We start from the raw sequence: 12,818 nt of genomic DNA, 5'->3' as shown, positions 1-12,818 counted from the left end.
GACGATAGGCTGTTTTTCCTCTAGATAACGGTTGCCATGTGTGTTTTCAGATGCATGACACAAGTATTTTCACCTGGACAAGACCTTAATTACCAGTTCGAGGTATAAATTCAGCAATCACAGGATTCTGGCCAAAAAACTGAACCTTGTGTGAGTCAACAAACATGTCCCTTGAATGCATGCAACACTATATATTTCAGTAAACCGTCCCTTCGGATGATTCTTGTATTGCCAAATTATTATCACATTGTTACAGTCACACACCAAAAGCAACAGGCCACTACAAAACCCTGCGCCCACACTGGCCACATTTATGGAAAGTGGCCCACAAGCTTGTGGCCAGTTAAAGCTGGCCAGTTCCCATATGGTCTAGCAGTTAGGATTCCTGGTTTTCTTGTACGCAGCCAGGGGTTGACTCCAGTTTTTCCTCTAGATAAAGGTTGCCGTGTGTGTTTTCAAATGGATGACACAAGTATTTTCACTTGGACAAGAGCTTAATTACCAGTTTGAGGAATCAATTCTGCAATCACAGGAATCTGCCCAAATACACTGAACCCCCGGGTTGAGTGAAAAAACAGATTCCCTGAATGCATACAACACTATATAATTCAGAAAACCGTCCTTTTGGATAATTCTTGTTTTGCCAAATTATTATCACATTGTTACAGTCACAGAACTAAAGCAACAGGCCACTACAAGGTCCTGCGCCCACGCTGACCACATGTATGGAAAGTGCGCCAGAAGCCCATGGCCAGTTTAAAGTGTTCAGATCCCATATGGTCTAGCGGTTAGGATTCCTGGTTTTCACCCAGGCGGCCCGGGTTCAACTCCCGGTATGGGAATGCATGCTCCTTTTTGCTTCCCTCCTCAAAAATCCAGCAAATCTTCCTGCACCAGAAGTGACTTTTTGGCCAGCAGTAGAGCTACAGAACCCTGATATGTCGAGGTTCTGACTAGCCCTTAGCCCCTTCGATAGCTCAGCTGGTAGAGCGGAGAACTGTAGGTTGGAGTGTTGGCCATCCTTAGGTCGCTGGTTCAACTCCGGCTCGAAGGAGGTGTTTTTTTCATGTTCCCACCAATGTTTTGGCTTGGAGCTGGCTTTCTCACAGCTGTCAGCAGAGCTTGAATTCGCAGTCCACAATTGGAAGGCAAAAGAGCTTTCCCTGACCGGGAATCGAACCCGGGCCGCGGCGGTGAGAGCGCCGAATCCTAACCACTAGACCACCAGGGAGGGCTGGAGGGCTCGTGGGCTGGTGGGCAGGAGGGCTGGAGGGCTCGTGGGCTGGTGGGCTGGTGGGCTGGAGGGCTGGTAGTCTGTTCTCCTGATAACAAGGTGAGAATGAGCAGACATCAATGCTTGCCATCGTCACATCGAAAACCAACAAGTCTGTAACAATCGGGGGTCTTTACTAATGGTGGGCCAGTGGCGCAATGGATAACGCGTCTGACTACGGATCAGAAGATTCTAGGTTCGACTCCTGGCTGGCTTGCTCTGTGCTTGTTTTTCTCCGGCTTATTTTGTTGTTGTGTTTTTTTTCTACAAAGTCCAAAAGAAAAGGCAACTCTCTAGGCATTCTTCTATTTTTTCCAAAATAAGGCACATTCTGCACAACCATTCCGATGTCTAGGGGAGACACGGACATGCTTTGGTATTGCCATTCATCTCACAAAATGCTGGCTGGTGGGCCAGTTGATTCTAGAATGAACAATTTCATCGCTACTCTGTAACCGCTTTACTACTTTGAAGGGTGCAATGCCATGTGGTTTTGATGTCACAGGCTTGCCATTTTGAAGCCTTATCACTAATTGCCACCTGGACATTGAGAATAATTTGTAATCTGCATTAAACTGAACGAGCGAATAATCAGCATATTAAAAATTGGTCTCACTTTCATTATTAACCTCACAAAATGTCAGTTTTGTACCTTGACAGACCGACGATAGGCAGTTTTTCCTCTAGATAACGGTTGCCATGTGTGTTTTCAAATGGATGACACGAGTATTTTCACTTGGACAAGAGCTTAATTACCAGTTTTAGGAATCAATTCTGCAATCACAGGAATCTGCCCAAATACACTGAACCCCCGGGTTGAGTGAAAAAACAGATTCCCTGAATGCATACAACACTATATAATTCAGAAAACCGTCCTTTTGCATAATTCTTGTTTTGCCAAATTATTATCACATTGTTACAGTCACAGAACTAAAGCACCAGGCCACTACAAGGTCCTGCGCCCACGCTGACCACATGTATGGAAAGTGCGCCAGAAGCCCATGGCCAGTTTAAAGTGTCCAAATCCCATATGGTCTAGCGGTTAGGATTCCTGGTTTTCACCCAGGCGGCCCGGGTTCAACTCCCGGTATGGGAATGCATGCTCCTTTTTGCTTCCCTCCTCAAAAATCCAGCAAATCTTCCTGCACCAGAAGTGACTTTTTGGCCAGCAGTAGAGCTACAGAACCCTGATATGTCGAGGTTCTGATCCAGCAAATCTTCCTGCACCAGAAGTGACTTTTTGGCCAGCAGTAGAGCTACAGAACCCTGATATGTCGAGGTTCTGACTAGCCCTTAGCCCCTTCGATAGCTCAGCTGGTAGAGCGGAGGACTGTAGGTTGGAGTGTTGGCCATCCTTAGGTCGCTGGTTCAACTCCGGCTCGAAGGAGGTGTTTTTTTCATGTTCCCACCAATGTTTTGGCTTGGAGCTGGCTTTCTCACAGCTGTCAGCAGAGCTTGAATTCGCAGTCCACAATTGGAAGGCAAAAGAGCTTTCCCTGACCGGGAATCGAACCCGGGCCGCGGCGGTGAGAGCGCCGAATCCTAACCACTAGACCACCAGGGAGGGATGGTGGGCTGGAGGGCTCGTGGGCTGCTGGGCTGGTGGGCTGGAGGGCTGGAGGGCTGGTAGTCTGTTCTCCTGATAACAAGGTGAGAATGAGCAGACATCAATGCTTGCCACCGTCACATCGAAAACCAACAAGTCTGTAACAATCGGGGGTCTTTACTTTTGGTGGGCCAGTGGCGCAATGGATAACACGTCTGACTACGGATCAGAAGATTCTAGGTTCGACTCCTGGCTGGCTCGCTCTGTGCTTGTTTTTCTCCGGCTTATTTTGTTGTTGTGTTTTTTTTTCTCCAAAGTCCAAAAGAAAAGGCAACTCTCTAGGCATTCTTCTATTTTTTCCAAAAAAAGGCACATTCTGCACACCCATTCCGATGTCTAGGGGAGACACGGACATGCTTTGGTATTGCCATTCGTCTCACAAAATGCAGGCTGGTGGGCCAGTTGATTCTAGAATGAACAATTTCATCGCTACTCTGTAACCGCTTTACTACTTTGAAGGGTGCAATGCCATGTGGTTTTGATGTCACAGGCTTGCCATTTTGAAGCCTTATCACTAATTGCCACCTGGACATTGAGAATAATTTGTAATCTGCATTAAACTGAACGAGCGAATAATCAGCATATTAAAAATTGGTCTCACTTCCATTATTAACCTCACAACATGTCAGTTTTGTACCTTGACAGACCGACGATAGGCAGTTTTTCCTCTAGATAACGGTTGCCATGTGTGTTTTCAGATGCATGACACAAGTATTTTCACCTGGACAAGACCTTAATTACCAGTTCGAGGTATAAATTCAGCAATCACAGGATTCTGGCCAATAAACTGAACCATGTGTGAGTCAACAAACATGTCCCTTGAATGCATGCAACACTATATATTTCAGTAAACCGTCCCTTCGGATGATTCTTGTATTGCCAAATTATTATCACATTGTTACAGTCACACACCAAAAGCAACAGGCCACTACAAAACCCTGCGCCCACACTGGCCACATTTATGGAAAGTGGCCCACAAGCTTGTGGCCAGTTAAAGCTGGCCAGTTCCCATATGGTCTAGCAGTTAGGATTCCTGGTTTTCTCATACGCAGCCAGGGGTTGACTCCAGTTTTTCCTCTAGATAAAGGTTGCCGTGTGTGTTTTCAAATGGATGACACGAGTATTTTCACTTGGACAAGAGCTTAATTACCAGTTTGAGGAATCAATTCTGCAATCACAGGAATCTGCCCAAATACACTGAACCCCCGGGTTGAGTGAAAAAACAGATTCCCTGAATGCATACAACACTATATAATTCAGAAAACCGTCCTTTTGGATAATTCTTGTTTTGCCAAATTATTATCACATTGTTACAGTCACAGAACTAAAGCAACAGGCCACTACAAGGTCCTGCGCCCACGCTGACCACATGTATGGAAAGTGCGCCAGAAGCCCATGGCCAGTTTAAAGTGTTCAGATCCCATATGGTCTAGCGGTTAGGATTCCTGGTTTTCACCCAGGCGGCCCGGGTTCAACTCCCGGTATGGGAATGCATGCTCCTTTTTGCTTCCCTCCTCAAAAATCCAGCAAATCTTCCTGCACCAGAAGTGACTTTTTGGCCAGCAGTAGAGCTACAGAACCCTGATATGTCGAGGTTCTGATCCAGCAAATCTTCCTGCACCAGAAGTGACTTTTTGGCCAGCAGTAGAGCTACAGAACCCTGATATGTCGAGGTTCTGACTAGCCCTTAGCCCCTTCGATAGCTCAGCTGGTAGAGCGGGGGACTGTAGGTTGGAGTGTTGGCCATCCTTAGGTCGCTGGTTCAACTCCGGCTTGAAGGAGGTGTTTTTTTCATGTTCCCACCAATGTTTTGGCTTGGAGCTGGCTTTCTCACAGCTGTCAGCAGAGCTTGAATTCGCAGTCCACAATTGGAAGGCAAAAGAGCTTTCCCTGACCGGGAATCGAACCCGGGCCGCGGCGGTGAGAGCACCGAATCCTAACCACTAGACCACCAGGGATGGATGGTGGGCTGGAGGGCTCGTGGGCTGGTGGGCAGGAGGGCTGGAGGGCTCGTGGGCTTGTGGGCTGGTGGGCTGGTGGGCTGGAGGGCTGGTAGTCTGTTCTCCTGATAACAAGGTGAGAATGAGCAGACATCAATGCTTGCCACCGTCACATCGAAAACCAACAAGTCTGTAACAATCGGGGGTCTTTACTAATGGTGGGCCAGTGGCGCAATGGATAACGCGTCTGACTACGGATCAGAAGATTCTAGGTTCGACTCCTGGCTGGCTCGCTCTGTGCTTGTTTTTCTCCGGCTTATTTTGTTGTTGTGTTTTTTTTCTCCAAAGTCCAAAAGAAAAGGCATCTCTCTAGGCATTCTTCTATTTTTTCCAAAAAAAGGCACATTCTACACACCCATTCCGATGTCTAGGGGAGACACGGACATGCTTTGGTATTGCCATTCGTCTCACAAAATGCAGGCTGGTGGGCCAGTTGATTCTAGAAAGAACAATTTCATCGCTACTCTTTAACCGCTTTACTACTTTGAAGGGTGCAATGCCATGTGGTTTTGATGTCACAGGCTTGCCATTTTGAAGCCTTATCACTAATTGCCACCTGGACATTGAGAATAATTTGTAATCTGCATTAAACTGAACGAGCGAATAATCAGCAATTTTGCGGATTAAAAATTGGTCTCACTTTCATAATTAACCTCACAACATGTCAGTTTTGTACCTTGACAGACCGACGATGGGCAGTTTTTCCTCTAGATAACGGTTGCCATGTGTGTTTTCAGATGCATGACACAAGTATTTTCACCTGGACAAGACCTTAATTACCAGTTCGAGGTATAAATTCAGCAATCACAGGATTCTGGCCAAAAAACTGAACCATGTGTGAGTCAACAAACATGTCCCTTGAATGCATGCAACACTATATATTTCAGTAAACCGTCCCTTCGGATGATTCTTGTATTGCCAAATTATTATCACATTGTTACAGTCACACACCAAAAGCAACAGGCCACTACAAAACCCTGCGCCCACACTGGCCACATTTATGGAAAGTGGCCCACAAGCTTGTGGCCAGTTAAAGCTGGCCAGTTCCCATATGGTCTAGCAGTTAGGATTCCTGGTTTTCTCGTACGCAGCCAGGGGTTGACTCCAGTTTTTCCTCTAGATAAAGGTTGCCGTGTGTGTTTTCAGATGCATGACACAAGTATTTTCACTTGGACAAGAGCTTAATTACCAGTTTGAGGAATCAATTCTGCAATCACAGGAATCTGCCCAAATACACTGAACCCCCGGGTTGAGTGAAAAAACAGATTCCCTGAATGCATACAACACTATATAATTCAGAAAACCGTCCTTTTGGATAATTCTTGTTTTGCCAAATTATTATCACATTGTTACAGTCACAGAACTAAAGCAACAGGCCACTACAAGGTCCTGCGCCCACGCTGACCACATGTATGGAAAGTGCGCCAGAAGCCCATGGCCAGTTTAAAGTGTCCAGATCCCATATGGTCTAGCGGTTAGGATTCCTGGTTTTCACCCAGGCGGCCCGGGTTCAACTCCCGGTATGGGAATGCATGCTCCTTTTTGCTTCCCTCCTCAAAAATCCAGCAAATCTTCCTGCACCAGAAGTGACTTTTTGGCCAGCAGTAGAGCTACAGAACCCTGATATGTCGAGGTTCTGACTAGCCCTTAGCCCCTTCGATAGCTCAGCTGGTAGAGCGGAGGACTGTAGGTTGGAGTGTTGGCCATCCTTAGGTCGCTGGTTCAACTCCGGCTCGAAGGAGGTGTTTTTTTCATGTTCCCACCAATGTTTTGGCTTGGAGCTGGCTTTCTCACAGCTGTCAGCAGAGCTTGAATTCGCAGTCCACAATTGGAAGGCAAAAGAGCTTTCCCTGACCGGGAATCGAACCCGGGCCGCGGCGGTGAGAGCGCCGAATCCTAACCACTAGACCACCAGGGATGGATGGTGGGCTGGAGGGCTCGTGGGCTGGTGGGCTCGTGGGCTTGTGGGATGGTGGGCTGGTAGTCTGTTCTCCTGATAACAAGGTGAGAATGAGCAGACATCAATGCTTGCCACCGTCACATCGAAAACCAACAAGTCTGTAACAATCGGGGGTCTTTACTAATGGTGGGCCAGTGGCGCAATGGATAACGCGTCTGACTAAGGATCAGAAGATTCTAGGTTCGACTCCTGGCTGGCTCGCTCTGTGCTTGTTTTTCTCCGGCTTATTTTGTTGTTGTGTTTTTTTTCTCCAAAGTCCAAAAGAATTGGCAACTCTCTAGGCATTCTTCTATTTTTTCCAAAAAAAGGCACATTCTGCACACCCATTCCGATGTCTAGGGGAGACACGGACATGCTTTGGTATTGCCATTCGTCTCACAAAATGCAGGCTGGTGGGCCAGTTGATTCTAGAAAGAACAATTTCATCGCTACTCTGTAACCGCTTTACTACTTTGAAGGGTGCAATGCCATGTGGTTTTGATGTCACAGGCTTGCCATTTTGAAGCCTTATCACTAATTGCCACCTGGACATTGAGAATAATTTGTAATCTGCATTAAACTGAACGAGCGAATAATCAGCATATTAAAAATTGGTCTCACTTTCATTATTAACCTCACAACATGTCAGTTTTGTACCTTGACAGACCGACGATAGGCAGTTTTTCCTCTAGATAACGGTTGCCATGTGTGTTTTCAGATGCATGACACAAGTATTTTCACCTGGACAAGACCTTAATTACCAGTTCGAGGTATAAATTCAGCAATCACAGGATTCTGGCCAAAAAACTGAACCATGTGTGAGTCAACAAACATGTCCCTTGAATGCATGCAACACTATATATTTCAGTAAACCGTCCCTTCGGATGATTCTTGTATTGCCAAATTATTATCACATTGTTACAGTCACACACCAAAAGCAACAGGCCACTACAAAACCCTGCGCCCACACTGGCCACATTTATGGAAAGTGGCCCACAAGCTTGTGGCCAGTTAAAGCTGGCCAGTTCCCATATGGTCTAGCAGTTAGGATTCCTGGTTTTCTCATACGCAGCCAGGGGTTGACTCCAGTTTTTCCTCTAGATAAAGGTTGCCGTGTGTGTTTTCAAATGGATGACACGAGTATTTTCACTTGGACAAGAGCTTAATTACCAGTTTGAGGAATCAATTCTGCAATCACAGGAATCTGCCCAAATACACTGAACCCCCGGGTTGAGTGAAAAAACAGATTCCCTGAATGCATACAACACTATATAATTCAGAAAACCGTCCTTTTGGATAATTCTTGTTTTGCCAAATTATTATCACATTGTTACAGTCACAGAACTAAAGCAACAGGCCACTACAAGGTCCTGCGCCCACGCTGACCACATGTATGGAAAGTGCGCCAGAAGCCCATGGCCAGTTTAAAGTGTTCAGATCCCATATGGTCTAGCGGTTAGGATTCCTGGTTTTCACCCAGGCGGCCCGGGTTCAACTCCCGGTATGGGAATGCATGCTCCTTTTTGCTTCCCTCCTCAAAAATCCAGCAAATCTTCCTGCACCAGAAGTGACTTTTTGGCCAGCAGTAGAGCTACAGAACCCTGATATGTCGAGGTTCTGACTAGCCCTTAGCCCCTTCGATAGCTCAGCTGGTAGAGCGGAGGACTGTAGGTTGGAGTGTTGGCCATCCTTAGGTCGCTGGTTCAACTCCGGCTCGAAGGAGGTGTTTTTTTCATGTTCCCACCAATGTTTTGGCTTGGAGCTGGCTTTCTCACAGCTGTCAGCAGAGCTTGAATTCGCAGTCCACAATTGGAAGGCAAAAGAACTTTCCCTGACCGGGAATCGAACCCGGGCCGCGGCGGTGAGAGCGCCGAATCCTAACCACTAGACCACCAGGGAGGGCTGGAGGGCTCGTGGGCTGCTGGGCTGGTGGGCTGCTGGGCTAGTGGGCTGGTGGGCTGGAGGGCTGGAGGGCTGGAGGGCTGGTAGTCTGTTCTCCTGATAACAAGGTGAGAATGAGCAGACATCAATGCTTGCCATCGTCACATCGAAAACCAACAAGTCTGTAACAATCGGGGGTCTTTACTTTTGGTGGGTCAGTGGCGCAATGGATAACGCATCTGACTACGGATCAGAAGATTCTAGGTTCGACTCCTGGCTGGCTCGCTCTGTGCTTGTTTTTCTCCGGCTTATTTTGTTGTTGTGTTTTTTTTCTCAAAAGTCCAAAAGAAAAGGCAACTCTCTAGGCATTCTTCTATTTTTTCCAAAAAAAGGCACATTCTGCACACCCATTCCGATGTCTAGGGGAGACACGGACATGCTTTGGTATTGCCATTCGTCTCACAAAATGCAGGCTGGTGGGCCAGTTGATTCTAGAATAAACAATTTCATCGCTACTCTGTAACCGCTTTACTACTTTGAAGGGTGCAATGCCATGTGGTTTTGATGTCACAGGCTTGCCATTTTGAAGCCTTATCACTAATTGCCACCTGGACATTGAGAATAATTTGTAATCTGCATTAAACTGAACGAGCGAATAATCAGCATATTAAAAATTGGTCTCACTTTCATTATTAACCTCACAACATGTCAGTTTTGTACCTTGACAGACCGACGATAGGCAGTTTTTCCTCTAGATAACGGTTGCCATGTGTGTTTTCAGATGCATGACACAAGTATTTTCACCTGGACAAGACCTTAATTACCAGTTCGAGGTATAAATTCAGCAATCACAGGATTCTGGCCAAAAAACTGAACCATGTGTGAGTCAACAAACATGTCCCTTGAATGCATGCAACACTATATATTTCAGTAAACCGTCCCTTCGGATGATTCTTGTATTGCCAAATTATTATCACATTGTTACAGTCACACACCAAAAGCAACAGGCCACTACAAAACCCTGCGCCCACACTGGCCACATTTATGGAAAGTGGCCCACAAGCTTGTGGCCAGTTAAAGCTGGCCAGTTCCCATATGGTCTAGCAGTTAGGATTCCTGGTTTTCTTGTACGCAGCCAGGGGTTGACTCCAGTTTTTCCTCTAGATAAAGGTTGCCGTGTGTGTTTTCAAATGGATGACACGAGTATTTTCACTTGGACAAGAGCTTAATTACCAGTTTGAGGAATCAATTCTGCAATCACAGGAATCTGCCCAAATACACTGAACCCCCGGGTTGAGTGAAAAAACAGATTCCCTGAATGCATACAACACTATATAATTCAGAAAACCGTCCTTTTGCATAATTCTTGTTTTGCCAAATTATTATCACATTGTTACAGTCACAGAACTAAAGCAACAGGCCACTACAAGGTCCTGCGCCCACGCTGACCATATGTATGGAAAGTGCGCCAGAAGCCCATGGCCAGTTTAAAGTGTCCAAATCCCATATGGTCTAGCGGTTAGGATTCCTGGTTTTCACCCAGGCGGTCCGGGTTCAACTCCCGGTATGGGAATGCATGCTCCTTTTTGCTTCCCTCCTCAAAAATCCAGCAAATCTTCCTGCACCAGAAGTGACTTTTTGGCCAGCAGTAGAGCTACAGAACCCTGATATGTCGAGGTTCTGATCCAGCAAATCTTCCTGCACCAGAAGTGACTTTTTGGCCAGCAGTAGAGCTACAGAACCCTGATATGTCGAGGTTCTGACTAGCCCTTAGCCCCTTCGATAGCTCAGCTGGTAGAGCGGAGGACTGTAGGTTGGAGTGTTGGCCATCCTTAGGTCGCTGGTTCAACTCCGGCTCGAAGGAGGTGTTTTTTTCATGTTCCCACCAATGTTTTGGCTTGGAGCTGGCTTTCTCACAGCTGTCAGCAGAGCTTGAATTCGCAGTCCACAATTGGAAGGCAAAAGAGCTTTCCCTGACCGGGAATCGAACCCGGGCCGCGGCGGTGAGAGCACCGAATCCTAACCACTAGACCACCAGGGATGGATGGTGGGCTGGAGGGCTCGTGGGCTGGTGGGCAGGAGGGCTGGAGGGCTCGTGGGCTTGTGGGATGGTGGGCTGGTGGGCTGGAGGGCTGGTAGTCTGTTCTCCTGATAACAAGGTGAGAATGAGCAGACATCAATGCTTGCCACCGTCACATCGAAAACCAACAAGTCTGTAACAATCGGGGGTCTTTACTAATGGTGGGCCAGTGGCGCAATGGATAACGCGTCTGACTAGGGATCAGAAGATTCTAGGTTCGACTCCTGGCTGGCTCGCTCTGTGCTTGTTTTTCTCCGGCTTATTTTGTTGTTGTGTTTTTTTTCTCCAAAGTCCAAAAGAAAAGGCAACTCTCTAGGCATTCTTCTATTTTTTCCAAAAAAAGGCACATTCTGCACACCCATTCCGATGTCTAGGGGAGACACGGACATGCTTTGGTATTGCCATTCGTCTCACAAAATGCAGGCTGGTGGGCCAGTTGATTCTAGAAAGAACAATTTCATCGCTACTCTGTAACCGCTTTACTACTTTGAAGGGTGCAATGCCATGTGGTTTTGATGTCACAGGCTTGCCATTTTGAAGCCTTATCACTAATTGCCACCTGGACATTGAGAATAATTTGTAATCTGCATTAAACTGAACGAGCGAATAATCAGCATATTAAAAATTGGTCTCACTTTCATTATTAACCTCACAACATGTCAGTTTTGTACCTTGACAGACCGACGATAGGCAGTTTTTCCTCTAGATAACGGTTGCCATGTGTGTTTTCAGATGCATGACACAAGTATTTTCACCTGGACAAGACCTTAATTACCAGTTCGAGGTATAAATTCAGCAATCACAGGATTCTGGCCAAAAAACTGAACCATGTGTGAGTCAACAAACATGTCCCTTGAATGCATGCAACACTATATATTTCAGTAAACCGTCCCTTCGGATGATTCTTGTATTGCCAAATTATTATCACATTGTTACAGTCACACACCAAAAGCAACAGGCCACTACAAAACCCTGCGCCCACACTGGCCACATTTATGGAAAGTGGCCCACAAGCTTGTGGCCAGTTAAAGCTGGCCAGTTCCCATATGGTCTAGCAGTTAGGATTCCTGGTTTTCTCATACGCAGCCAGGGGTTGACTCCAGTTTTTCCTCTAGATAAAGGTTGCCGTGTGTGTTTTCAAATGGATGACACGAGTATTTTCACTTGGACAAGAGCTTAATTACCAGTTTGAGGAATCAATTCTGCAATCACAGGAATCTGCCCAAATACACTGAACCCCCGGGTTGAGTGAAAAAACAGATTCCCTGAATGCATACAACACTATATAATTCAGAAAACCGTCCTTTTGGATAATTCTTGTTTTGCCAAATTATTATCACATTGTTACAGTCACAGAACTAAAGCAACAGGCCACTACAAGGTCCTGCGCCCACGCTGACCACATGTATGGAAAGTGCGCCAGAAGCCCATGGCCAGTTTAAAGTGTTCAGATCCCATATGGTCTAGCGGTTAGGATTCCTGGTTTTCACCCAGGCGGCCCGGGTTCAACTCCCGGTATGGGAATGCATGCTCCTTTTTGCTTCCCTCCTCAAAAATCCAGCAAATCTTCCTGCACCAGAAGTGACTTTTTGGCCAGCAGTAGAGCTACAGAACCCTGATATGTCGAGGTTCTGATCCAGCAAATCTTCCTGCACCAGAAGTGACTTTTTGGCCAGCAGTAGAGCTACAGAACCCTGATATGTCGAGGTTCTGACTAGCCCTTAGCCCCTTCGATAGCTCAGCTGGTAGAGCGGGGGACTGTAGGTTGGAGTGTTGGCCATCCTTAGGTCGCTGGTTCAACTCCGGCTTGAAGGAGGTGTTTTTTTCATGTTCCCACCAATGTTTTGGCTTGGAGCTGGCTTTCTCACAGCTGTCAGCAGAGCTTGAATTCGCAGTCCACAATTGGAAGGCAAAAGAGCTTTCCCTGACCGGGAATCGAACCCGGGCCGCGGCGGTGAGAGCACCGAATCCTAACCACTAGACCACCAGGGATGGATGGTGGGCTGGAGGGCTCGTGGGCTGGTGGGCAGGAGGGCTGG

At 46.8% G+C, this 12,818-nt stretch overlaps 12 non-coding genes across 12 annotated transcripts; all 12 read left to right on the top strand.

The window, feature by feature from the left end:
- The first annotated feature begins 770 nt into the window (after window positions 1-770).
- trnae-uuc (transfer RNA glutamic acid (anticodon UUC)) lies at window positions 771-842 on the top strand. The gene has a single exon. It is a non-coding gene; the product is annotated as a tRNA-Glu (tRNA).
- A 1,455-nt stretch (window positions 843-2,297) lies between these two features.
- Window positions 2,298-2,369, top strand: trnae-uuc (transfer RNA glutamic acid (anticodon UUC)). The gene has a single exon. It is a non-coding gene; the product is annotated as a tRNA-Glu (tRNA).
- A 203-nt stretch (window positions 2,370-2,572) lies between these two features.
- trnay-gua (transfer RNA tyrosine (anticodon GUA)) lies at window positions 2,573-2,660 on the top strand. Its single transcript is given in 2 exon segments — window positions 2,573-2,609; window positions 2,625-2,660. It is a non-coding gene; the product is annotated as a tRNA-Tyr (tRNA).
- Window positions 2,661-4,297: 1,637 nt separating this feature from the next.
- trnae-uuc (transfer RNA glutamic acid (anticodon UUC)) lies at window positions 4,298-4,369 on the top strand. The gene has a single exon. It is a non-coding gene; the product is annotated as a tRNA-Glu (tRNA).
- Window positions 4,370-5,039: 670 nt separating this feature from the next.
- On the top strand, window positions 5,040-5,112 carry trnar-acg (transfer RNA arginine (anticodon ACG)). The gene has a single exon. It is a non-coding gene; the product is annotated as a tRNA-Arg (tRNA).
- Window positions 5,113-6,336: 1,224 nt separating this feature from the next.
- On the top strand, window positions 6,337-6,408 carry trnae-uuc (transfer RNA glutamic acid (anticodon UUC)). Its single transcript has one exon. It is a non-coding gene; the product is annotated as a tRNA-Glu (tRNA).
- Window positions 6,409-6,532: 124 nt separating this feature from the next.
- On the top strand, window positions 6,533-6,620 carry trnay-gua (transfer RNA tyrosine (anticodon GUA)). Its single transcript is given in 2 exon segments — window positions 6,533-6,569; window positions 6,585-6,620. It is a non-coding gene; the product is annotated as a tRNA-Tyr (tRNA).
- A 1,636-nt stretch (window positions 6,621-8,256) lies between these two features.
- Window positions 8,257-8,328, top strand: trnae-uuc (transfer RNA glutamic acid (anticodon UUC)). The gene has a single exon. It is a non-coding gene; the product is annotated as a tRNA-Glu (tRNA).
- A 124-nt stretch (window positions 8,329-8,452) lies between these two features.
- trnay-gua (transfer RNA tyrosine (anticodon GUA)) lies at window positions 8,453-8,540 on the top strand. The gene is given in 2 exon segments: window positions 8,453-8,489; window positions 8,505-8,540. It is a non-coding gene; the product is annotated as a tRNA-Tyr (tRNA).
- A 1,935-nt stretch (window positions 8,541-10,475) lies between these two features.
- On the top strand, window positions 10,476-10,563 carry trnay-gua (transfer RNA tyrosine (anticodon GUA)). Its single transcript is given in 2 exon segments — window positions 10,476-10,512; window positions 10,528-10,563. It is a non-coding gene; the product is annotated as a tRNA-Tyr (tRNA).
- A 379-nt stretch (window positions 10,564-10,942) lies between these two features.
- trnap-agg (transfer RNA proline (anticodon AGG)) lies at window positions 10,943-11,015 on the top strand. Its single transcript has one exon. It is a non-coding gene; the product is annotated as a tRNA-Pro (tRNA).
- Window positions 11,016-12,231: 1,216 nt separating this feature from the next.
- Window positions 12,232-12,303, top strand: trnae-uuc (transfer RNA glutamic acid (anticodon UUC)). The gene has a single exon. It is a non-coding gene; the product is annotated as a tRNA-Glu (tRNA).
- Window positions 12,304-12,818: the final 515 nt, after the last annotated feature.

This window comes from Carassius gibelio, chromosome A11, assembly GCF_023724105.1.
Source record: "Carassius gibelio isolate Cgi1373 ecotype wild population from Czech Republic chromosome A11, carGib1.2-hapl.c, whole genome shotgun sequence".
NCBI classification, from domain to species: domain Eukaryota; kingdom Metazoa; phylum Chordata; class Actinopteri; order Cypriniformes; family Cyprinidae; genus Carassius; species Carassius gibelio.
This window is presented reverse-complemented; position numbering and strand designations above follow the sequence as displayed.